At 50.5% G+C, this 26,282-nt stretch overlaps 1 non-coding gene across 1 annotated transcript in view; it reads left to right on the top strand.

Annotated features, from left to right (window-relative positions):
• The first annotated feature begins 26,186 nt into the window (after positions 1-26,186).
• Positions 26,187-26,282, top strand: part of LOC133353084 (5.8S ribosomal RNA) — a 157-nt gene continuing 61 nt past the window's right edge. Inside the window, exon 1 of the ribosomal RNA XR_009756330.1 lies at positions 26,187-26,282. This exon is cut by the window's right edge and continues 61 nt beyond it. This is a non-coding gene — a ribosomal RNA (5.8S ribosomal RNA).

Here is a 26,282-nt window from a genome sequence, read left to right as displayed (position 1 = left end):
GACGTTGGCGGCCTCCGGCTCTGTGCGGCACCCCCTCGCCACATGCCCCTCTCGACCACAACGGTGGCAGACCCATGGGGCGTTCCGTCGGGGGGGGCTCGGCGCGATGTTGTAGAGGCGGCTGCCAGCGACGCGGCGGTTGGTCGCGCCCCTGGTCCCTCTGCTCCGCCAGTCCCCGGATCGCCGCGTACACCTCCCGCAGCGATGGTTCCGTCTCAGACGTCGGGGGTCCGTCCCCAGCTGCCCCACAGGCAGCCTGTGGCGACGGTGCAGGTTCGGCGGTTGGTGTCGCTGGACCCAGTAGCGCCGCGGCAACGGCTCGGCTGTTCCCCCCCGCCGCGCCAGCCACCGGGCCCACGGGTGGTGCCCGGCCCATGACCTGCTCGTGGGCTTGGATGGTCCGGGCAGCCCACAGCGAGGTGCGTTCCCCCGGCGTCACCACGGGCATTACAACGCCGGCGCGGCAAGCGTAGGCGATGAGGTGCTCGACCACGAGGTCCTCGAGCGCTTCTTCAGCCAGGCGAGGGAAAGCTCTCCTCGCCAACACGAGCAGTGCACCCCTGTAGGCTAAAGGGGATTCTTTAGCCCCTCGCTGGCGATCCTGGAACCGTTTAAAGGCTCCTTCCGCCGGGCAATAGATCTCCCCCAAAGCCTCGTAGGCCGCCTGTAGCGTGGTCTTGCTGTGCGAGGGAAGGGAGGTGTAAGAGGCGAGTGCTTCCTTGCCCAGAACGGATGGCAGCGCTCGTAGTGCCTCTTCGTCTGTCCACTCGAGAGCGTGGAAGGCAGCCTTGAATCGGCGGACAAACTCCTCCCAGTCTTCTTCCTCAGCCACGAACTTGTCGACGGGCCCCAGCCGACGCGGCCGTCCGGCCACCTGCTCTCCGTGTTGGGTGGTTAGCCCTGGGGGTTTTGGCGGGACCGGCGGCGGCTGGCGTGACGAGGTTGGTTGCGGCTCTTGCCCGGCCGGCTGGTCGGCCTCCGAGTCCCGTGGCCTCTCCTCCCGTAGTACGCGTGGGAGTGGGGGTCCCGGTGCTGGCGGGCCCCCCATAGGGAGCCTCTGTAGGAGCTCCTGGAGTGCCCTCTCCACGCGGGCCATGCGGTCCTCCATGGGGTCCTCCAGGCGATCCGGGCCCCCTGCTGCTGCTTCTGATAGCAGGCCCCCTTGTTGCCCAGGATGGGAAGGATCCCCGGCCCCTGCTTCCTCCTCCCTTGGCTCTTTCCCGCGGGGATTTTTCTTTGTAGCCATGAGATCCCACCGCTGCCACCAGATGTAAAGTAGGAGCCGACACCAGATTGCAGGGGTCTCGTCCTTTATTCCTTTTCTTCCATCCACACCTGTCCCCAGCCGTCCCAATCTCGTTCCCGCCAAAGGCCCCTTCTTCCCGCCCGTTCTCTCCTTATATCTCTTCGATCACCCCTCCCACTAACCCCTCTATTGGTGGGAATCCTTCCCCTGACACCCCTACACTTCCATGGCTGCACCTGCTTCCATGGCTGCACGGGATGCAAGTGCATGGCATCAGACGTTTTGGCAAAGTCAATCGTTTCTGTCTCTGCTACAACAGCAACCAGTCTCACACCACAGTAGTCACCACTGCAACTACAGTGGTGACTGCTGCTGGGGTCAAGAAGGATGACTGGGCCATGGGAACTGCACTGGACACATGACCATGATGTCCTTGTGGGGTGTGACAAAACGGAGGATTGGCTGGTGAGACTTCACAAAGCCTCTGTGTCTGCACTGAGGCGAGGTGTGAACGTCGCTGGAAAACAACTTTATTGCGGGGCCCAACATCGAGGCTACCATTTCGGTGCTGGCACACAGCGACTTCCTACACGCGGTGCATATCCGGGCTTGAAGGGAACGCAAGAAGGTCGACCAAGGCATGAATCATCCAAACGTTGCAGCAGGAAGAAATGCGGTGCATGGATCATTGTGAACGACACCAACGGAACTGTTGCTCACCAGGTGGTGATCGGGCGTCAATATACCACAATTGAGTGGATCGACTTGGTGCTGGACTTCACCTGCGTGTATTGCCCAGAAAAACATGTGGCTACACATGTCACGGGCACGTTTGGCCGTTTTGCCATTTCTTGCACGCCACTCTACAAGATCGACGACTTCAAGGAGGCTGATGTACTTGAAGAACAAAGAGACGACCGCCTAAGGAGATTTCAACCCACCAACTTGTGAAATAAGTTTGGTTTGACTACATGTGTACCAAGCTCTATTTTTTTGGTACTTACATTCTACGTGGACTCTATGTTACAGATTTCTAAGTGGATGCCAGCAAATATGAGCCAGCATCATGGACCGAGTAAGAAGATATGGAACAGGATCGTACATTTATTATTTTACAAAGGAAAATATCAATCTAATTATTATTCTTTTTTACTGGTAGGAACGAAGTGAACCAGCCTACAATAGATTATATCGTCCGTCCGTCCGATGTCCGATTAGGTGTAGCAACATCGCCCCCTACTGCAAACACTTGGCAGGACCCTACAAAAACCTTTAGACTCAGTGACGCTTTCCTGGCTAAACAAGTGTAACATTCCCTTATTTTATAATTCCCTGAGATAGCTTTTAATTAAAAAACTTTTACACTCAGTGACGCTTTCCTGGCTAAACAAGTGTAACATTCCCTTATAATTCCCTGAGATAGCTTTTAATTAAAACATTTTAATTAAAAATTAACTCACAGCGGCCTAAAGCCTACAGCTAGGCCTAAAGCCTAGAACTAGGCCTCAAACTCTCCCTTCGTATCGTACCCCCGCGTGTGTGAAAGGGAGTTAATGTTTAACAATGTTACATTCCCTGATGTTTTTAAATAGAAACATTTACATTTAAAGCTTTTACATTAATAATTAAAACATTTAAATTAAAAATTAACTCACAGCGGCCTAAAGCCTACAGCTAGGCCTAAAGCCTAGAACTAGGCCTCAAACTATCCCTTTGTATCGTACCCCCGCGTGTGTGAAAGGGAGTTAATGTTTAATAATGTTACATTCCCTGATGTTTTTAAATATAAACATTTACATTTAAAGCTTTTACTTTAATAATTAAAACATTTAAATTAAAAATTTACTCACAGCGGCCTCAAGCCTACAGCTAGGCCTAAAGCCTAGAACTAGGCCTCAAACTCTCCCTTCGTATCGTCCGATTAGGTGTAGCAACATCGCCCCCTACTGCAAACACTTGGCAGGACACTACAAAAACCTTTACACTCAGTGAGGCTTTCCTGGCTTAACAAGTGTAATAATACATGATGTTTAGATTCTTTGGTTATTCGTTCCTACCAGCCCACCCTGCAGGGACCTGTTCTGTTTATAATGCGTTATTGTCTGTACTTGTATATACATTCTCCTTTTTTTGCATCAATTGTATGTTCCTTGCAAATTCTATTGCATGCAAATAATCTCAATAATCATCATCATGCAACTCTATGTGGATGTTGCGGCTAGACCCTTTAGCATACTGGTGTGCTAATCTGGTACGGTGTTGGCAAGCTATGCTTGTGTTACGGTCCTTGCTGGTTGGTTGTGTCGGCTGGTGGCAGGTTTAGGTGAAACATTTGTATATTTGTGCGATCTCACCTAAATAATTAACACAATTCAACATTACATCTGTTGTATTGCTAGAAATAAGTGCAAATCTAAGGAGTAAATTTTGACCGACGATTGGCTGCTGATGTGCGGTGAAAAAGCTAATCACAATAGCGTACAATGGGCCGACAATGCTGTGTGCTATAAACGCAAGTCGCGAATTATAAAGGAAACAAACCGGACGGACTACTCTGTGACGAACTAACATCGCTCATGAATGAGCGATTACCAGGCGAGCTGACTACAGAACTTATCCTTTCGGACATGTTTTTATGGGACTACCCATGCACAGATGATAACAAATGTTATCCATGTGTAGGACTGTTACTGACGCGACAACTTCTTGTCTTTCTCGTTCCTTTTATTCTGCGTATAGTTCACATCGCCGACAGCATCGTTCAATGTTCCTCCGTTCGCTCCGCCTCGCTGCTTCGCTTGCTCTCTCCCTCCACTCAGGTCCGATACTCTGCTGCTCGCTACGCTGTACTCGCTCTGTCCTTGATACTCTGTCCGTACTCTCTATATCCACTGCTACCGTATACTGCATTCTCTTTGTCCACTGCTATCTTATACTAGACGCTCTTATCCACTGCTACCCTATACTATACTCTCATTCACTGCTACCTTATACTATAATCTCTTATTCGCTGCTACCTTTTACTATACTCTCTGTTTCACTGCTACCTTATACTATACTCTCTGTTGCTCCGTCTCTGTCCCAGGCACCGTCTCCAGCTCCGACTCCAACACTCACCACGACTCCCGTCTCTTCGCTACGCTCTGCCTTTATACCCGAACCAATCATCCCCAATTAATTATCTCATCTCCTGCTTCGCCACTCGCCCTCAGGCCCCCAGCCTCACGTGATCCTGTTATCGTAGTCAGCCCGGCGCCAGTCAACAACCACTCACCCTCTCGACCAATCACTGGCCTGCGTCCTCAGTTGCCCTTAACACCTCTGGCGTCTTTTAATGACCTTCCCCTTAATTGGCGCAACAACAACTCTATGTCATCAGTTGCCCTTAACACCTGCGGCATCTCTTAACGACCTCACCCCTTAATTAGCGCAACCTAACGCGTGTCATTTCAAGTCCTACACATGCAATCTAGGTTTCCTCGACCATAGAAATTGGTCATCACATATGTCACGGGTACATCCACATGCAAACAAAACATATACATGTCGAATATGTAATTGCACAGCAGATAGCATACGCAAGATTGCGTCGCATTACGGAAGAACTTTCAAAAGTCTCATAGGCAGAACTAATACTATAACCAGCACAATTAATGAAACACTGTTTAGTTGTATACATTGCAACAGAGGTTTTACCACGAAAACGGGTTTAGGGGTACATACCAGACGAACTCATCCAGCAGAACATGAGGCAATATTACAGCAAAAATCACCAGGAAGGACAGTTAGATGGGGAAAAGAAGAGGTTGAAATTATGGCCCATAAGGAAGCCGAGCAGAAGGATGAGGACATAAACATAAATAAAATAATACAAAACTCAGTTATGCCACACAGAACGCTAGATGCGATTAAAGGGAAGAGGAGAAATATTGAGTACAAGGCATTGGTAAGGACATTGCAACAAAACACCCATAATGTTGGAAATCAATGCATTGTTAACATAGTTTTACCGACAACATCGGAAACAACATCAATAATTGAGAAATCGCCAGCTGTCGGTACACTTGCAACTACGCGTCCGGAAGGAGATCAGCCAGCAATAAGGGACGAAAAAGAACAATCACCCACAGCAGCTGAAGATCTTCAAATCATAATTAACGATCTAAAGAGCCTGAATTGCAGCCATAATCAGGCATTACTACTATTCAATTCTCACGGAGAAAAGTATTTAAATCAAAGTAAACCACTAAAAAGAAAAGAACACACAAAAAACAGGAAATACATGAGAGTATGCATCGAAGACAATCGAAGCAAACCAAATACAGGAGATATAAATATTTATACCATACGAACAAGAAAGCTCTTTTAGACGAGATTATTTCAGATAGATTGGGGCCAAGTATATACCCAACGGAAGAAAGCATACGGGGAACATTTGTTCATTTATTCCAATCAGACTCTCCTCCAGATAATATACCATCTAAATTGAAAAACGACCAAACCTGCATTGATATCGTTAAAGCAATCACCATGGATGAGTTGATTAAAACCATAGCAATTATGAAAAATACGTTGCCTGGACAGGACAACATAACTCTTAGCGATATTAGGACACTAGCAGTAAAATATTTACTAGATATCTTAAATATCATCCTTTACATACAGGATATACCACAAATATTTAAACAACACAAAACAAAACTAATCCCGAAAACTAAAGAGGAATTAGAAAAAGCCTCAAATTGGAGACCCATAACCATTTCCTCAATTGTAATCAGGCTATTACATAACAATTTAAGTTATCGTCGAGGGCAGCAATTAAAGGTTAATTACAGGCAGAAAGCATTCCAGTGCATTACTACACTTCATCATACACAACGCCAGGCAAATCACTCAAACACGCAAATCGTGTCAATAGACCTCAGCAAGGCATTCGATTCCATTAGTCACAAATCGATTGACAGAGCCTTAAACCGATTTAATTTATCAAAGGAATCCATAACGTATTTGACCAACATCTATAAGTGTAATGTAACTGATATTGTATTTGAATCAACAATAATGCGTAATATACATATAAAAAGAGGTGTAAAGCAAGGGGATCCACATTCACCGTTACTATTTAACATGATTATGGATGAATTATTAGATAACTTGCCGACATATATAGGAGTTAATGCAGGAAATCAAAATGTAAACTCTATGATGTTTGCTGACGACCTTATCCTGCTTGCAGAAACGGAATGTGGCATGAATAAACTATTAAATATAACTATTAAATTATTTGATGATAGACACTTTAAAATAAATATAAACAAATGCAACTCGTTAAGATTCATTAAATACGGCAAACAGAAGACATTTAGTGTTGCAACGACATCATCTTTTCTTTCTTATATATAAAAGTCTCCGCGCGCTCGCTCTTGCGGGGGATTTGGCTCTCGGACGGTGGGCTGAACGTGGAACAAAATTTGACAGGCGGCACGCCCTAAGCCTCGTGGTGGGAATAGGCTATTCCGTTTTCCCATCCGTAAACTTTAAAGTAGTTTAATTAACACATTTGTGCCATTTCTATGATTAATTATTTACTTATTGCGCGCCGTCGACCGTTCCAAGTGACGCCAATTGCATGGGGGGGGGGGGGGGGGCGGACCCTGCCAACTGATGCGCGTTCGCTCGAGCTCACGGGGACATTTTATTTCACGCGTTTATCATGTAATAAATATACACATCACGCTGCCGATTTCTCTTCACAGTGTGATGTCCTCTTCCCCCCCCCCCCACCCCAATGCGTGCAGTTACTCATATAAAGTCCTTAGATATTAATTTCATATTATTTAAGCGGTTACATAGTATTATTCTGGCGAGGGCGGGGGGATGGTGGGGGGAGGTAGCGGTCCAGCTCGCAGCCTGCCAATGTCTCACCTCCTCCGGCTTGCCAATCTAGGCGAGGCCGCGGGCTCTGCACGGGATGAGGCGTCACCACGCCAATGTAAAGTACAATTTTATTCAATCTTTCGCTAAGAACTCAGGTTTATTGTTTACTATTATTAAACAAATACGTTTACAAATATTACAATGATAATGTTTGTGTGCACATAACAACTCTGCTTCATTCTTTACTATTATGAAACTAATAAGTTGCCTAATACTCTTACTATTATAATGTTCGTGTGCACAAACTACATGCGTCTGCCTAAAGTCAATGTCTGTGTGTGTGAGTCCATATGTGTTTGTGTGCGTGTAAGTCGATGCGTTTCTATGTGTGTGGGTCCATGTCTGTGTGTAAGTCCATGTGTGTGTCTGTCTTTTTCTAACGGACAACGCCCCGTGTGTGTGTGTACGTACAAGTGTTTGTGTGTGTGTGTCAGTCCATTTGTGTGCGTATCTGTCGCTGTGTGTGTGTTAGACCCAGTGGCGGCTCCTGCAAAATCTCTCAGGGGGGGGCAAATGTCTGGATGATTGATAAGGATAAGGTCCACCCATGCAATGAATAAATTAACAGCTTAAGCATGTAAAGGCAACTTCACTTCTTTAATATTAATGAAAAATAAAGTGACTCTTACAATACATCTTGTTTGTTTATATACTCACTATTAAAACAAACCACTCAAGTTTATTTTATTAAAGATTCCACTAGGTAGCGATAAATTATATTGTTGGATGAAACGTGCTTACGTATGATGACGTAAGCACGTATGATGACGTTAGCACGTATGATGACGTAAACACGTTAGGGCTTGCCCTTCCGGAAGCCATAGATAATGCATTGGAGCGCCCCCGTTCGAAAAAAAACATCTTTCAATGTAAGTCTATGGGACCACTCGGGGCGATTCTCAGCCGGAGTGAAATCGCCCCAAAAGAGGCGGTACTCCACAGAACGTGACATGACGCTGATTGGACTATATCCAGAGGCTGCAGTGACGGCTAGCGTGACTGTGGTTGAATGACATTGGTGGTGCGTCGCCCAATCGCCCTAATGAAGAAACCGCCCCTGGTTAGACCACATGTGTGTGTTAGTCCATACGTGTGTTTCACTCGATGTGTGTAAGTCAATGCGTGTGTGTCAGTCGATGTGTGTGTGTGTTAATCAATGTGTGTGTATCTAAAGTAGATGTCTGTGTGTCACAGTCCATATGTCTATGTGTGTGTAGGGCAATGTGTGTGTCAGTCTATGTATGTGTGTGTAAGTCCATGTGTTTGTGTGAGTCGATATGTCTGTGTGTGTCAGACCATGGCTGTCTGTGTTAGTCGATTTGTGTACATGGCTCCATGTCAGTCAGTGTAAGTCCATTTCTTTGCGTGTCTGTAGGTCCATCTGTGTGTAGGGGTTATTACGGGAGAAACGGCGGACAACAAACACAGGGCTGTCGGCACTCACATACACGGGGGGTCACACCGACGTCCGCATCAGTTATTGCCCACGCCCCCAGCCCTCGGAGGCGATCCCTATAAAAGGTGGAACCCAAAGAGCTCGAGTTCAGTTCGACACGAAGCTGACCAGTGAAGATCCAAGACTCGGAGATTAGGCCCTGGGACTCCCCGGTCTCGCCGTCCTTATAAGGGCCGAGCCGGGTAAGCCAGTGGCGCGGCCCAAGAGCTTCCAGACCGCTGCCCTTATCAGGGCAAGGCTGGTTAGCTGGTGCCGAGATCTGTGCTTGCCAGGGCCAGATCAGTCAGCCTCCCGTAGCCCAGTAGAGGAGGACTGGGGGACAGGACAGAGGGCTTAGTACTAGGGTGGGTTTCCCATAGTACGGGTGAAGGGGCCGATACCCCTTCAACTATTGTATCTGTCCCGGAGTTAATAAACAGTGTGTCTCAACTTCGACATCGTCTCCTCCTCCACTTACTACATCTGGTGTTGGAAGTGGTCCAAGCATGGATACGAGACGGAAGACTCGTGCCCAAGACCCAGGAGAGGATGACGACGAGGGAGGGGCAGTGCAAGACATCGCCGCCGACGTACCTGCACAACAGCTGCCGGCTCCGACATCGGCGGGGTCGTCGGAGAGGGCCGGGACGTCGACTGACGAGTTGGCGTTGGCTCACTCGCGGCTGGCGGAGCTCTTGTATGCAGCGGCCGCTATGCTGGAACAAATAACTCGCCTGGGGCCGGGAGGAGCGACGCGGCGGAAGATGGACAACGCCCGCCAGAAACTCCCGCCTTTACAACAGCGGGGCGACTCGAAATTCCCGCCACGAAGACAGTAGGGGCGGAGGGAGGAGTCCCAGCTCGTCACGCGGGGGACGGTGCCCAGCCAGCAGCCGCCACGTCATCGGCGGAGGCGGGTCGCGGTGGCGGCCTATCAGGGGTTGCAACGTCACCACCAGCGGACGCCAGCACCGACCAAGCCCCGACCAACACGTCACTGACGGCGCGACACCCATTAGAGTCCGCCATTACTCATACAGTACGGGGACGCGCTACGGATGCTGCAAGAGGATCGGAGATGGAGCCGACATTCCAGCAACGCCTGCCGGCCCTGCAGGTATTTGTTGCAAGCGACGGCGATTGGGTGGGGGTTCCAGCGCCGGTTCTTGGCCGACCAAGAGATGGCAGGCTGGTCGGACAACGAGGCGCTGTGTGCTCTCCCGGCGTTACTGGATGGCGACGCCCTGGGCACCCTCACTGCTGCACCCAAGTCGGCTCGCTCCACCATTCAGTCGGCGCTGCAGCTGCTGGCCACCGTTTATGGGCCGCCCTCCGATTGTCGCCAGCTCTTCTATGAACGGCAGAAGGGTGACAAGGAATCGCCACTCGCTTATCGCACGGCCCTGCTGTCATTGGCGAAGGACACTTTCCCGCGTATGGATGAAGAGGGGATCGATGCGATGGTGGCCGAGAAAATTTTGCTGCTGGCCCGTTGCTCCCTGTCGATATACCGTTTTACGCTGCGAATGGGGGCTCGTTGGGTATTATCGGTCAAATTCGAGCGCAAATTTCGATAGGGGACATTAAACTATCTGGCCCAGTGTTCGTCTCCTCCTCGCTGGCTATTCCGTGCCTGTTGGGGACAGACTTTTTGGCCAAATTGCCCATCAAAATTCTGATTGACCAGCAATGCATCGAGCTTCCATCGGGCTGACGTATGACGTTCCTACCTGCCACCCCTGCCTTGCGTGTTGCCTGTGCTACGGTACAGGCGCTTGTTGCTCGGACGGTGCGTGTACCCCCGGGGGCACAGATGTTGGTACCCCTGCGCTTGCGTCGACCGTTCGATAAAGGGGTCTCTGACCGGGGCGTTATTTTGGGACCATCTAGAGCCGGGGTGAGTGGGCCAGATCTGGTGACGGCCCAGACTATTGTTAAAGGGGATGGGGACCCGTTTATCGCGGTCCTCAATGTCGGGACACGGACGGCAGTGGTTTCGCAAGGTACCGTGTTCGCACATGCGGTTCCGGTACCTGCGGAAACGCCGATCATTGGCCAGGTGGCCACCGATTCTCAAACGCGATTATCCTCAGACGCTGACGAGGGTTGGCTGGATGCGTTGTGTGCTGAGTCACCTGACCTGTCCGACGCACAACGTGCTAGATTACGCGCCTTATTGCGAGAATTTTCCGACGTCTTCAGTAAACACAAATATGATATCGGATGTACCAAATTGCTACGCCACCATATTGACACCGGTGACAACGCTCCTATCCGCCAAAATCCTTTTCGGTTAAGTCCCGCCGAAAAGGATCATGTCAAATCGGCTGTAGATGACATGTTGAAATCGGACATCATTTCTCCCTCGACCAGCCCTTGGGGTGCACCCATAGTGTTGGTTAAAAAGCACGACGGGTCCCTAAGGTTCTGCGTTGATTTCTGGCGATTAAATAAGATCTCGGTGGCCGATGCTTATCCGCTTCCTCGAATGGACGAATCGCTGGATGCCCTCGCGGGATCGCGATTCTTTTCCACTTTGGATTTGCTCTCAGGATTTTGGCAACTTCCCTTGGACGACGAATCTAGGCCCAAAACAGCTTTCCGAACGCCGCACGGCCTCTTCCAATTCAATCGCTTACCCATGGGATTACACTCTGCTCCCGCGACGTTCCAGCGCCTGATGGAATTGGTCCTCACTGGCTTGCAATGGGAGGTGTGTTTGATTTACCTGGATGACGTTATCGTATTCAGTAAGACGTTCGAGGAACACCTTGATAGGCTTCGGGCCCTCTTTCTCAAGATGCACGCTGCTAATTTGAAATTCAAGCCACAAAAGTGCCATTTGCTGCGCGAATCTGTTAAATATTTGGGTCACATCGTCGGCCGGTCAGGTATCTCAACCGATCCCGCCAAAACGCGTTGTGTCAGCTCCTGGCCTATTCCCACCTCGGTGGGGGAGGTTAGAAGCTTCATCGGCTTTGCTTCATATTACCGCCGGTTTGTTGCGGACTTTGCTTCCATCGCTAAGCCACTACATGCCTTGACGTCAAAAGGGGTCAAATTTCATTGGGGGCCGGTGGAGAACGCCGCTTTTGTCTCTCTTCGGGATGCCCTGGTGGGGGCCCCGCCGTTAAGCTACCCCGATTTTTCCATGCCGTTCGTGCTCGACACGGACGCAAGCAATACCGGGATTGGAGGCGTGCTGTCACAAATTGTGGGTGGCGTGGAGCGCGTTGTGGCTTATGGTAGTAGAGTACTGTCCCCGGCCGAGCAGCGGTACTGCGTCACCCGCCGCGAACTGTTGGCTATCGTGTTCTTTATCCAACAGTACCGGCCATATCTGTACGGCCGGCATTTCACCGTCCGTACAGATCATGCAGCGTTGCAGTATGCCCTACGAATTAACCAGCCATCGGGGCAGTTGTCCCGATGGCTCGAGATCATGCAGGATTTCGATTTTGAGACGACTTACCGGAAGGGGATTCGCCACACCAATGCCGATGCCCTATCACGCCTGCCGATCGCCCCGGATTGCACTTGTTTCTTGGGTTCGGGCCGTTGCAAATCGGCAAGTGACGGCCAGGATCGGGTTCTTGCGGCCGCAGTTGATACTCCTTCGGACGCTGGTCCTATTTCGGAGGGTGGGAGTGATCCCCTACTTGGCTTGTCGAGTGCTGAGTGGGGTCGCCTCCAAATGGAGGATGCGACCCTCCTGGCGCTACGACGTCGCGCGGAAGGATCAGGTCAAGGGAAGTCGGGCGTTGACTCATGGGGGTGGTGCCAGGGCTTACTCATGCATTGGGACGGGACGATCCGCCGTCACAGGCTGGTGGTGCCTTCCACGTTGAGGGGTAGGGCTGTATGGGCTGCTCATGAACGGCTCCTGCACCTGGGTACCCTCAAAACACTTGCCATGCTCCAGCTTAACTACTTTTGGCCGGGCATGGCAAGAGACGTGGACGATCTGCTGCGGTCCTGTACCCAGTGTGCACAACGGAAGCCGCCGGCGAAGGGAGCCAGTCCACCGCTCCAGTCCATTTCGGTCACCCGGGTTAACGAGCTGGTCGCCCTTGATATTTTGGGACCGTTTCCTTCCACGCCGAGGGGTAATAAGTACCTGCTGGTTGGCGTGGAATATTTCACGCGATGGCCTATGGCTTGGCCCCTCGCCAACCAGTCCGCAGCGGCCGTTGCGGAGACTTTTGTTCAGGGCTACGTCCTCGACAAGGGCGCTCCGGAACGGTTGTTGACCGATCAGGGAAAGAATTTCACTAGTACCCTTTTACCCGAGGTATGTGGCCTTCTGGCTACAAAGAAAGTTCGTACCTCGCCTTACCATCCACAAACGGATGGGATGGTGGAACGCTTGCATAGGACTCTTACGTCCATGCTATCCCACCAGGTATCTGAGTCCCAAAACGATTGGGATCTACGGATCGGGGGAGTCCTGTCGAAAATCGCCGACCATGTTAAATTTAACATCCTTCGCTTGGCGGAGGCACGGCAGGCGGCCATGCAAAACTCTGACTCTCGCCAGAAACAAAACGAGAGATTGCGGTCGCGCCGGACTCACACGCACGAATGGCACCCGGGCGACCGAGCATGGTTGCACTGCCCCCAGGTGCCATTGGCCACCTCGGCTAAGTTGTTGCGACCATGGAGGGGCCCCGTTGAAATTGTGCAGGTTGTGCGGCCTCAATGTGTGCGCATTAAGTGGGGGAAGCGTCGGTGGTTTGTGCACCCTTCACGGTTAAAGCCATTTTTTGCTCCGCACGCTTCCTCCCACGTAAATGGCCGAACATGTGGGGAGTCCTCTGACTCCGGGGGGGCGGGATCAATGCCAGCCTCTGATCCACTAATGACTGTCCCGTCTTCAGGAGCCCCAGGACTGAAGCCCTCTTGGCTGCCAGCCTCCCCCGTGGGGGGCGGCGCTGGCACGTCCGGGAAACCGGACGACCAGGCACCTGCTGATGCGACACCTGCCACCGACTCTACCAAGCCGGCCCCTTGTGACGGGCCCGCTGCACGGACTCGCGCCAAAACGCGCCGGTTGTTATGATTAGCTTTCCGCGCGTGTTCCGTTGCTGCGGAACCCGCTCATTGTATATATGTTTTGTTAATGGTTGTATGTGTGTGTAATAACGATGACCACGCTATCTGCTTGTTGCTTGCTGTCCATGTAAGTGTGTGCGTGTGTTGGGAATGGACGGAGAGTCTGCTGTGGTTGCTGAGTTTCAAAGGGAGTGTGTGCGCTGCTGCGTGGAGTTGTTATCTTGATGGTAAAGTTAATTATTAACGTGGGAGCGTCGGGTATCCTGTGCTGTACCATCTCGTGGGTCACCGTGCGCGATGGGCTTAATTGAAAAAAGAAAAGAAAAAAAAAATGTTTTTTTTGGGCTGTATTGTGCTGCGAGGTGCTGTGTGCGATGCGGTCGTTGCATGAGAGGGAATAACTGTGTTGTGGTTGAAAAGTTACGACGGGATTGATTGTGTGTTGGTCGCCTGCAGATTTGCTTGCTATTGTGCTTCAATGTACGCGTGTGATCGCGATATGCTGATTGCATGTGCTGTTATACCGTTCTGTATATGTGTTGCGGTTCCGGGTGGGGGTTTTTTTTTTTATAGGGAACCATCGGTTGATGTTACGCTTGTTCTTGTTATTGTTACTGTTACGAGGCACACGTGTATTGACGGTGTTAATCTTTATTCTTGGGGGTTGAGGGATTGTTGCAGCCGGGACGGCTGCGAGCTGTACAGGGGGGGGTGATGTAGGGGTTATTACGGGAGAAACGGCGGACAACAAACACAAGGCTGTCGGCACTCACATACACGGGGGGTCACACCGACGTCCGCATCAGTTATTGCCCACGCCGCCAGCCCTCGGAGGCGATCCCTATAAAAGGTGGAACCCAAAGAGCTCGAGTTCAGTTCGACACGAAGCTGACCAGTGAAGATCCAAGACTCGGAGATTAGGCCCTGCGACTCCCCGGTCTCGCCGTCCTTATAAGGGCCGAGCCGGGTAAGCCAGTGGCGCGGCCCAAGAGCTTCCAGACCGCTGCCCTTATCAGGGCAAGGCTGGTTAGCTGGTGCCGAGATCTGTGCTTGCCAGGGCCAGATCAGTCAGCCTCCCGTAGCCCAGTAGAGGAGGACTGGGGGACAGGACAGAGGGCTTAGTACTAGGGTGGGTTTCCCATAGTACGGGTGAAGGGGCCGATACCCCTTCAACTATTGTATCTGTCCCGGAGTTAATAAACAGTGTGTCTCAACTTCGACATCGTCTCCTCCTCCACTTACTACATGTGTATGTGAGTGAATGTATCTGCTTTATTGACCTGCTCAAGGCCTATGATACCATCAGTAGGCCTGGCCTCTGGGTTGTTCTTCATGCTTTCGGAGTCCCTCAAACTTTGCTCATGATCCTTAAGGACCTTCATGATGGTGAGTGGCCCCGCGTCAAACTACATGGCCGTCAATCAGAGCCATTCCCTCTACACCTTAGGGTGTGATAGGGATGTCCTCTGCCTCCACATTATTTAACATATATTTTGACCACGTAGTTCGTGAAGCCTTCAATGGCTGTTCCCGAGGAATTACCATATGGTACACATACAATGGGAGGCTGATCCATGCCCCGGTGCGGTCAAGGGATGCCTCCCTATTGCTCAACCATGTTATGTATGCCGATGCTCTGGTGATTGCTGCTCACTGCTGCTGAAACTGGAGTGTGCTAATAAGAGGTGGGGCCTTACCATCAGACCCACCAAAACTAAGCACCTGCCTGGCTATTGTGTACCATCGAACAATCCACCCCACAACTCACAATTGGTGATGGGGCAGTAGTGGAGAGATTGCCGAGATTCCCATACCTGGCCAGTGTGCTCATGATCGGCTCCGGTTTAACAGCAGAGGTCTCACTCCAAATCAGTCGAGCGCCATTATCTTTTCATCGGCTGCGTTACGCTGTGTGGAAGCTACCTGGTCTTTCGCTCCGCATGAGGCTCCAGGTCTTCTCGGCCACGGTAATTCCCTCCCTTCTCTACGCTTGCGAAACGTGCACCCCCCTAATGGAACATCTTCGCCAGTTAGAAACATTTAGGCTGGCTTGCTAACGATCCTTTCCTGGATTTAACCATATATGTGTGTGTGTGTGCATCTAAGTTGATGTGTTTCTATGTGTGTGGATCAATGTCTGTGTGTAAGTCCATGTGTGTATCTTCCTTTTTTGCCCGAGCAACGCCGGGTACTTACTGCTAGTGATGAATATGATTATGCGTGAAATAAACCATGATAAAAGTGACAATGAGTGGTTAATAACGAGTGAGTGTGATGGATGGGTAGGGACGTCGGAAAGAGGGATGGAATTTGGTGATGGGGAAGGGAGGGGGGAGTAAGGCTCGGCAAAGGGCACCAGTGAATGAAGGCTGGCGAGTGAGGCTGATTTTTTGACGTGTAGGGAGGGGCAGCTTGTTCCACTAAGTGGCGGTGACGTCACCACGACGCTTGTGCCAGGCCATGTGCACATTGAGGCCACGTGAAGTGTCGAACGCCCACTGGCAGGAAGTCACGGGGCAGACCCAGGTGTCACGGGTCGACTGATTGAGATGATCGAGATGACTGGCTGATGCCCCACCTGTGACCCCTACTGTGCCAACTTGCTGTGCTTTAGCCACCCGGCGCTCCACTCGTTGTTGTGAGCGTCGCTCCTCCGCCCTCCATTGTTGTTGGAGGGCGACTGCCTCCAACTGCCCAGTAGCGTCCTTCACGAGCCTCCTCCACAGAGGCCGATCTTGACACCGCTGGTACCAGTCATCGGCAAGTCCACTCAGCTCCACGTCCTCCTGTACCACATTACTCCATCTCTTTTCTAGCCCGTGCCGCGCCCGTTTAGCCCCCTTGATCCGGCCGAACAAAAGCTGTTTAGGCATGCGGTGGCTGGGCATGCGGGCTACATGACCCAGCCAACGCAGCCTTGCCTGCCAGAGGAGCTCACCGATGGGACTTTGCCCAGATCTTTCAAGGATTTGTGAGCTCCTCACACAATCCAGCCTGGTTAAACCCAGGATGGATCGTAGGCAGGCCAGCCTAAATGTTTCTAACCGGCAAAGATGCTCCATTAGGGGGGTCCATGTTTCGCAAGCGTAGGGAAGGGAGGGAATGACTGTGGCCGAGAAGACCTGAAGCTTCGTGCGGAGCGACAGACCAGGTAGCTTCCACACAGTGTTACGTAACCGATGAAAAATATTGCCGTTCGACTGATTCAGAGTGAGACCTCTGCTGTTATACTGGAGCCGGTCATAAGCACACTGCCCAGGTATGGAAAACTCTCCACTCTCTCCACAACTGCCCCATCACCGATTGGGAGTGTCCGGAGGGCAGCGCTCACACCGAGTGGGAGATCCAGCATTGCACCAGGTCACCCGACGATATCCTGTAACAAACGGACAGAGGTATACCCTGGGTAGCCCTCCAGGCGTTTGGAGCAGGTGCTGTTAGCGAGCACCTATTAAGGCCAGTACAAAGCACGAGGGGTGGTGTGGCCAGCACCTCGCCTGGCCTCTTGATTTGTCCAGCGACGATGTTGACATCATGTCAGGTATAGTAGCCATTTAAGGCTGAGTCAACCCCAGGATATGCCCAGAACGGGTTCAGATACCGATTGCTACTGGTGTTGTAGGTGTACTCGCCCAGAAATTAGGGATGTATCCTCGCCAGATGTTGGTCACTGGGTTGATCGTGCATTGGACAAACTTCTGCGCTATTGTGCCCCACACAGAACAAACACGAACATTGAGGCTCACCCAGCCCAATGTACACATACGCACAAATACACCAGCCTCTGAAAATATGGTTGTTGAATTGATAAATGTTGAACCTTATTAAACATCGCTCTGTGTGGCATCACTCCCTGATCAATTGGCAGGTTGATTTATAGTTCGTGGTTAGTGCGTCTGCTCACCTGGGAGACACATGTCACAGCAGTTTCCACGTAGCAGGTAGTGAGTGGACGAGTTGCAGGCGAGCCGTGCCGTAGAAACGCCACTCAGCAGCAACGTCAGCTGACGCACCCAGACACAAGTTGAGAAAAATCACGCAAACCCGTGGATTACGGAATGTGTTCAAAAACGGGGTTGCCTTTGACATGAATTTGCCCGGTTTTAAACGTCATGTCCGTAACAGCAGCAAAACTTTAGGCAACAGTTGTGTTCACTCTACTCTCCTCCACCAACTCAGCTACCTCTCTCATTTCACCTCACTCGACTCATTTCCACACTTGCTGCGCTAGAAATCAAGTGCACTTTTTGCAGTTCCAAGCCAACCCTCCATTGCTACGAGAATGATCGTTTCTCCGTATTTCAGACAAATGGAAGGAGACAGCGTATGCTTGAACCTTAGTTGAAAAGCATAAACACACACATGCACGTCCCATTTGCACACGTTCAAGTTACTTTGAATTTCTTTATAAAGCATCTAAACGCGACCACATCTCAAGACCCTGTACCAGAACACGTGGTCTATGAACTCGACGGAGTTGAGGGCTTTGTGTTGAGGGCTAAAGGAGGGCAAGGTGGGAAGAGGGGTGCTTTACTGAAAACGGTGTTTGAAGAAATTGAGGGTTGACCTGGAGGAGCTGCAACAGGAAGCTTGAGCTCTAGAGCAGAAAGTGAGGAATAGAGTAGAGTGAGATGGGAGGGGAACGGCAGGTGAGTTGGTGGAGGAGAGTAGAGTCTTGTGAGAGATATCGACGTGGGCAAGTCGATAGGTGATCTCGAGTGCGAACTTGTAGTTGACTCGGGACTGCATTGGGACCCATTGAAAAAATCTGCGGACGGCGGTGACGTGGCCTCGCGCGTAGGTGCCGTGTGCGGGAGTCTTGCGGCAGTGCGAAGTAATTCTATCGTTCTGAAACATTTCTCAGCATGGCGGATTGTGCGCACCCACTCACCAGAATGAAGTACACAACATCTGTTTGTGTAAACCCCATGGTATCCGGATGCACAAGCGTTGATGAACTCCCTCTGGCTCACTCGGTTATCTCCTCAGTCCAGGCGTGAGCTAAAATGCATTCAATACACAATAACAGCACTAAGAATGACTAGAATGCAATTCAGGTTGAACCTCTGACTACCTCACCAGAATTGCGACAGAATTCGTCAGATCTTGCGCGCTAAGCGAGCTTGCACCTGGATTGGAGTTGAGTGGTGACTGCAATGCACCGACGGAGTGATAACAGTGGCAGGGCTACGCGATGGGCAGCAGAGGGTAGTGCATGCAGCAACAATCATTGACGCGCCTTCCGTCTTCTTCCACGGCGCCTTTCACGAAACCCGCAGTGATCGGTTTGATGAAGTGTGGCCAATTAACCCGCAGGGTTCCCATAAACATGGGAGGCTCTCACCATCAGTTTGCTGACAAAGAGAGCCGTACGTGTCATAATAACAGCTGGCGTTACAAAACTTAAAATGGTAAAAGTTATCGCGGGACCCCGTTCGAAGAGTTGCAGGCTGACACGGCACACGAGGGGTGTGTGGACAACACCTCCCACCGGCCGCCTTTGTCTCCCGAGTGGTGATGTTAACACACCGCACCAGGTACTCCTGTGAGGCCGAGTCCATCTAATGGAGGTACCCAGGACCGGTTCAGATAATCGTCACTGGCATTGACCGTGAGCGGAAATGAACCTTGTGTCGCCGGGTTCGTAGCGCAGCGTGCTGACCGCTACACTACCGCGCGCCATACACACAGGCAGACGAGCACACTGCTAAGAGCCTGGCCTCTCGGGAGCACCGAATAAGATCACCGGGATAGGAATTGTCACCAACACTCCCAGCCACCTTTGTCTTCCCAGTGGTAATGTTTTACACGGTAACATATACTCGTGTGAGGCTGAGCACATAGAGGATAGACATCAATATTAGCTGTAGCCGTATTAATTTCAGTGCGCTATTGCTCGACAGGACACACGATAAATATATATAAACTCCTGCCACGAAATCGCTTGACCTCCCCGATTAATAATAACAGTTTAACAGCATTGTAGCAATGCGGTGGGCGTTGCTACATGCAGATGGATACTTACATTCTTAGTTGAGCGCTGCCCTTGGGCTGACGCACAGGAAGAGTGTTCTGACCTTTTAAATGAATGGGCAGGGCTGGCTGGAATATTTCGCTCTCACAGGCCCACGAGGATACGGCGCTGATTACAAACAAACACTCACGCGTGTACTTGGAGCATATTCGCCTGCTAATAAAAATGGTCAGGCCACCGGGGGGGGGGTGGTTGAGCAGCTGCAAATTATGTCACACACCACCCCACCCACCCCTTTCGCTAGGAATTAACATTTTTTAAATTTACATTTCTGTGACTTGCTTAGCTTCACTTCAAGTACTTTGAAGGCCGGCACGGCACACGAGGGGTGGGTGGACAGCACCGCAACCGGCCGCCTTTGTCTCCCTATCCGTTTTTGTATTGTTTGTTGTTGTAATTTTCTGTTCCACCCCTACTGGACATCTGTGAAAACGATCTTCATAACTCAGTATTCTTCCACTCTCAAATCTCTCCATGGTCTCACCCCAGTATATCTCGCTTCCCTCACCTCGTTATCCGCTCCTTCTCACCCTCTCCGTTCACAATCCCAGCCGCTGTCTCTCTGCCCCCCCTCCCTCCGTGTGTCCATCACAATTCCTGCTTACACTGGCGAATGGCGGTTGTTGTTGTTGTGTGCGATGCTTGCTTGCGATTTGAAAACCCTGGGCGGAGCATTGTTTAACTGTGTATTCGCTCTCTTCTGAAGGTTACAGGTGTAGTGACATAAGAAGGGAGGGGCTGCTGGGGGCTCTGGGACCTTGGGAGGGTCAGATGCTTAAGCCTCTTGGCGTCAGGCGTTGGGTTCCCAGGCGGGTCAGACGCTTAAGCCTCTTGGCGTCAAGCGTTGGGTTCCCAGGCGCTTAATCCCCTTGGCGCCGCCAAAGGGGGGGGGGGGGGGGGGGGGGCTGTGTGTACTCTGTGGGATATCTGGGGACGCACACGGCCCCACCCCTCGATGGAGACTGGGCTTAAAAGGGGAGCTCCCTGGACGATCAGGGCGAGTCGTAGCTCAAGACCCAAGACCCAAGACCAGCCATCGGAGGACCCTGGGACGCTGTGAGAGCCAGTGGTGGGACTCTGGAACTCCCGACTCTACGACTTTGTGAGGGCGAGTTCCAGAGCGTAGCCAGAGTAGAGTATTTAGGATGTGTACCTAGGCTGTGTACCTAGGCTGTAACAGAGTATCAGGAGTGTTGGAGAGTTGGAGTGTTGGACTGTTGGAGTACTGTTGGAGTGTTGTATTGTAATAAAGAAGTTACCTCTACAAGTGTCTCCGGAACCCGTTACACAGGCAGACTGTGGTACAGCAATGTTCTTCGACTCATAACGCAAGATGTGGTGTTTCACAATCGCATTTCATGTTCACGCCGCTGCAGAGTGATTATCGCCACTGCCTTGGCTTTGATTTACGCAGAAAATTTGGAAACAAATTTGAAAACAGATGCTGCGGCATCTTAAGGAGTCAAAGTTCTGAATCCACACAGTCACCTGTGATTGAAGTGGAGTTTAAATTCCATTGAGGTGATGGTCTCAGCCAGTCACCAATGACTGCACAAACAATATATTGAATTAATTGTAGTTCTGCGCTTAATTAAGTTCATCTTTAAGCTGACAAATATTGCTTTGAATGTGTTTAGACGATCAATACGCTCATATTCAGTGTGAATGGTAAAGTGCTGTGTGATTATCGATCAGTCCGACACTGAGATGATTACAATATTGAGCATTGCTTCATTGCCAGAACATCCTTTGGTTAGGTTGGAGTCTCCGTAGCTGTCTTCCCGTGGTAGTCGTGTGGATCATTCTCTGGGTTCCTCCTGTTTTGCCCTCCACATTTAGAAACGTGCGTTTCGATTATTTAGCTGCTATAAATTCCCACCTGTGATATAAGTCGCTGCAATGGGTAATCGTTATGTGTGGCCAAGTCGCCTCTGAAAAAGAACTCATAGCTCAGTGGGGTTTACCTGGTAAACAAAATGTAAGTGGTAAATTATTTGGGACCAAGCAGTGGTCGGCTTGAATTGTATGTATGGAGGAGGAATGAGTTATCTCCCCAGAAGGCGATTGCTCACTATTGATCCCACGAAGTATCTAATTGTTTGTTACCGTGTGAAGAGTTATTATTTGGAGCAATTAGGTAAGACAGCCGGTTAAAATGGCCTAAAGGGAAGCTGCTGCTCTTGCTTTGGCTACGGATGGCTAGGGGCTGTATATCAAAGCAATGCTCAGAAGACAGAGGACTGGGAAAAACTGGCAGCTCCCGGGAGTGGAGACGAGCGATATGAGCAGCAGCAGCAGGAGCCGCAGTGGGGACTGAAAGCGAGCAGAGTCGATTAGTCAACGCCACTGGGAATTGCTGAGCTTTACGCTTGGCATCGAGACCCTGAATACGGTCAAGGTCAAGCCAAGGGCATAACGGGAGCGAGGTGCGGCCTAGCGCAAGGCGCAGAAGGCTGCACCCTAGCGCCACCCTGTGACAATAAGGAAGTGGTGTCAATGTTGTGCTACCGACTTTGCGAAATGGAATCCTTTTTGCTGTGGACGAGGAAGAAGCGTCTATGAACACGACTGCTGGATGCTGTGATCCTCTTGGTGCTATTGTATTGTGGTATCTGGCATAGAGGAGTGAATTGTGGTGTGGTGGTATGGGGTGTCCTCTGGCGGATTGTGAGGGTGGCACGTGAGCTTGACGAGCGATGACAAGTGGGAGTTCTGTGGTGTAGGGCAGTGGTTCTCATTACGCGGACCCCTGGGGGTGCGTGGCAGTGTCCCAGGCGATACGTGAAGTGATTTATAAATGTGTGCAATTATGGCAGACGTGAGAGTCATTGGTGAATGATCACGTACGAATTAATCTTCCAATGTAAAACAACTACGATACAATGTAAATACACATGGTAATCTATAATGATATAAATACCTTTCAAAACTCAAACAAATTACGTCACGCATGCAGAGCGTCCGTTTATTTTTTTATTGGCTTACAGCAGCTAGTACTTTATAAATAACGAACCCATTAATCCTCTATCGTATGTAAAGGGATTCAAATATCTAGGCATTGAATTTCACCCAAGGAGAAAACGATCCATAAGCTGTAACCTTCTCGCCTCAATGTTAAACAAACTGACCAGAGCACCGTTAAAGCCAGAAAAAAAAGTATATTTGATCAATACCAATTTAATACCTCGTATTATTCATCAACTGGTCCTTGGAAAAGTTACCAAAGGTCTATTGATGTCACTTGGTTCTGAAATTAGGAAAAGAGTAAAGCTTCTGCTCAGGTTGCCACACGATACGCCCGACAGTTTATTTTATACACCAATATCCAACGGAGGAATGGGTATAAGAAATGTATGCGACTCAGTCGCACTATCTATAATAAACAGACACAACAAATTGATAACTTCTGATGATCCAGTAATAAGAACATTATCACAACAACCATACACTATTGCGACTGTAAAACAGGCTCATATATTTGCATCGTCCAAATTTCCTTCAAAAACTTTAAATCATGTTAAATGGTCAAATAAACTATATGAAACAACAGACGGTCGAGGGTTGGTATATTGCCAATCTCAGCCAGAAAACAACTCGTGGATAACAGGGAATTATAGAACCATAAAATCGTATAATTACATAGACATGGTTAAACTAAGGATAAACGCACTTCTGACTAAATCGAGATGCAATCGAGGGACGTTGGAGACCAAGAAATGTAGATTTAAATGCCGTAGTATTAACAACCAAATTTCAGAAGAAACGTTGGCACATATCCTGCAAAAGTGTGATCGCAGTCATTAATGCAAGAATTGCAATGAAAATACGTAAAAAATGTACACGCCATACATGTCCTTCGTTTCCCTCGGGAAACAAGTTAAGGGGAAAAGCAGCCTTTAGTGCCTTAACGTTGATAAAATTTCCCTTTACATATACATGGGTCGTCTTCCCCTCTCGAAAACGGACGCAAGTAACCCACGCCAGGCACTGTCAGTAACTGCCATAGATCTGCTTAAAAATGCCCATTCGTCTTGTGTCGCTCACGTTCCCAGAGCTTGGTGGTAATGTCTGAGGCCTATCCCCGCCAATTTCTACCGTTTGTCGGTAGCTGTCTGTAAAAATATAGCATGCACCAAAACGAGAAAATATTTCCATCGCACCTGCACAAGTTATTTAGAATGGCAATCTCCATGTGATGCATAAGTGGTGTGCGTCAGCAGGTTTTGTTTGCCACGGCTTCAGTGAATGAGCGAGCATCTTGAGCTGTGTTACTTCGCCCGAGGAGCCTCTTCTCCTCCAGAGTGTGTGGGGAAGGCTGTCCCTTGGGTTGTTGATGCGCCGTTCGGTCTTGTGCCAAGGAAGGCTGCCGACTGTGCAAGCATTAGGGTTGGTTTCAATTGCATTTGTCGGTCGAGAGAGTAGCGAGCATTGAAAGGCCGCTCTAGAGGTTTGCAGGCATGTTGGGTCGACCCCTGCTCCTTCCCCTACCCCACGTTGGGTGTGTGTGGTGCGCTTACAGCTGCCTCAAATTGGCTGGCCTTGTGGGAAGCCCTGTGTTTTGTGAGCCTTCAGAACCGCCAGGTTGCCCCCGGAGCATACACGACAACAAGGCCCTCCCGTGGTGGTTTGTGTTGTGTGAAGTCCGCGTAACAGGTGTGTTTACGTGGTGTGCGTGGGGGTCCTGTTCCTCCGAATTTGGATGCGTGTGGGGACTCTCCTTTCCTCTGCCTGTCTGGTGCGAGCAGCCGCGGTAATTCCAGCTCCAATAGCGTATATTAAAGCTGTTGCCTGGCAGCTTGCGGGAAACCAAAGTGTTTGGGTTCCAGGGGAAGTATGGTTGCAAAGCTGAAACTTAAAGGAATTGACGGAAGGGCACCACCAGGAGTGGAGCCTGCGGCTTAATTTGACTCAACACGGGAAAACTCACCTGGCCCGGACACGGAGAGGATTGATAGATTGAGAGCTCTTTCTCGATTCCGTGGGTGGTGGTGCATGGCCGTTCGTAGTTGGTGGAGCGATTTGTCTGGTTCATTCCGATAACGAACGAGACTCCGACGTGCTAACTAGCTACGCGGCCCCTGTGCGGTCGGCGTTGAGCTTCTTAGAGGGACGAGTGGCTTTCAGCCACACGAGATTTAGCGTGTGGGGACTCTCCTTTCCTCTGCCTGTCTGGTGCGAGCAGCCGCGGTAATTCCAGCTCCAATAGCGTATATTAAAGCTGTTGCCTGGCAGCTTGCGGGAAACCAAAGTGTTTGGGTTCCGGGGGAAGTATGGTTGCAAAGCTGAAACTTAAAGGAATTGACGGAAGGGCACCACCAGGAGTGGAGCCTGCGGCTTAATTTGACTCAACACGGGAAAACTCACCTGGCCCGGACACGGAGAGGATTGATAGATTGAGAGCTCTTTCTCGATTCCGTGGGTGGTGGTGCATGGCCGTTCGTAGTTGGTGGAGCGATTTGTCTGGTTCATTCCGATAACGAACGAGACTCCGACGTGCTAACTAGCTACGCGGCCCCTGTGCGGTCGGCGTTGAGCTTCTTAGAGGGACGAGTGGCTTTCAGCCACACGAGATTTAGCGTGTGGGGACTCTCCTTTCCTCTGCCTGTCTGGTGCGAGCAGCCGCGGTAATTCCAGCTCCAATAGCGTATATTAAAGCTGTTGCCTGGCAGCTTGCGGGAAACCAAAGTGTTTGGGTTCCGGGGGAAGTATGGTTGCAAAGCTGAAACTTAAAGGAATTGACGGAAGGGCACCACCAGGAGTGGAGCCTGCGGCTTAATTTGACTCAACACGGGAAAACTCACCTGGCCCGGACACGGAGAGGATTGATAGATTGAGAGCTCTTTCTCGATTCCGTGGGTGGTGGTGCATGGCCGTTCGTAGTTGGTGGAGCGATTTGTCTGGTTCATTCCGATAACGAACGAGACTCCGACGTGCTAACTAGCTACGCGGCCCCTGTGCGGTCGGCGTTGAGCTTCTTAGAGGGACGAGTGGCTTTCAGCCACACGAGATTTAGCGTGTGGGGACTCTCCTTTCCTCTGCCTGTCTGGTGCGAGCAGCCGCGGTAATTCCAGCTCCAATAGCGTATATTAAAGCTGTTGCCTGGCAGCTTGCGGGAAACCAAAGTGTTTGGGTTCCGGGGGAAGTATGGTTGCAAAGCTGAAACTTAAAGGAATTGACGGAAGGGCACCAGCAGGAGTGGAGCCTGCGGCTTAATTTGACTCAACACGGGAAAACTCACCTGGCCTGGACACGGAGAGGATTGACAGATTGAGAGCTCTTTCTCGATTCCGTGGGTGGTGGTGCATGGCCGTTCGTAGTTGGTGGAGCAATTTGTCTGGTTCATGTCTAGAGGAAGTAAAAGTCGTAACAAGGTTTCCTGCCTGGTACCAGTCCCTGCGTTGTGGTGAGGCGGCCGGGGCATGATGCATGTGGCCGGCCTTGTGCGTGTGCGGGAGGAGAAAGGTGGATAGCGAGCCAACGACGACTCTTGGCGGTGGATCACTCGGCTCGTGCGTCGATGAAGAACGCAGCCAGCTGCGAGAAGTAATGTGAATTGCAGGACACATTGATCATCGATA

The sequence above is a fragment of the Lethenteron reissneri genome, chromosome 5, assembly GCF_015708825.2.
Source record: "Lethenteron reissneri isolate LAM-NWPU_2019-01 chromosome 5, ASM1570882v1, whole genome shotgun sequence".
Lineage (NCBI taxonomy): Eukaryota > Metazoa > Chordata > Hyperoartia > Petromyzontiformes > Petromyzontidae > Lethenteron > Lethenteron reissneri.
Note: the sequence above shows the minus strand (reverse complement) of the source record. Positions and strands in the feature narration are given on the sequence as shown.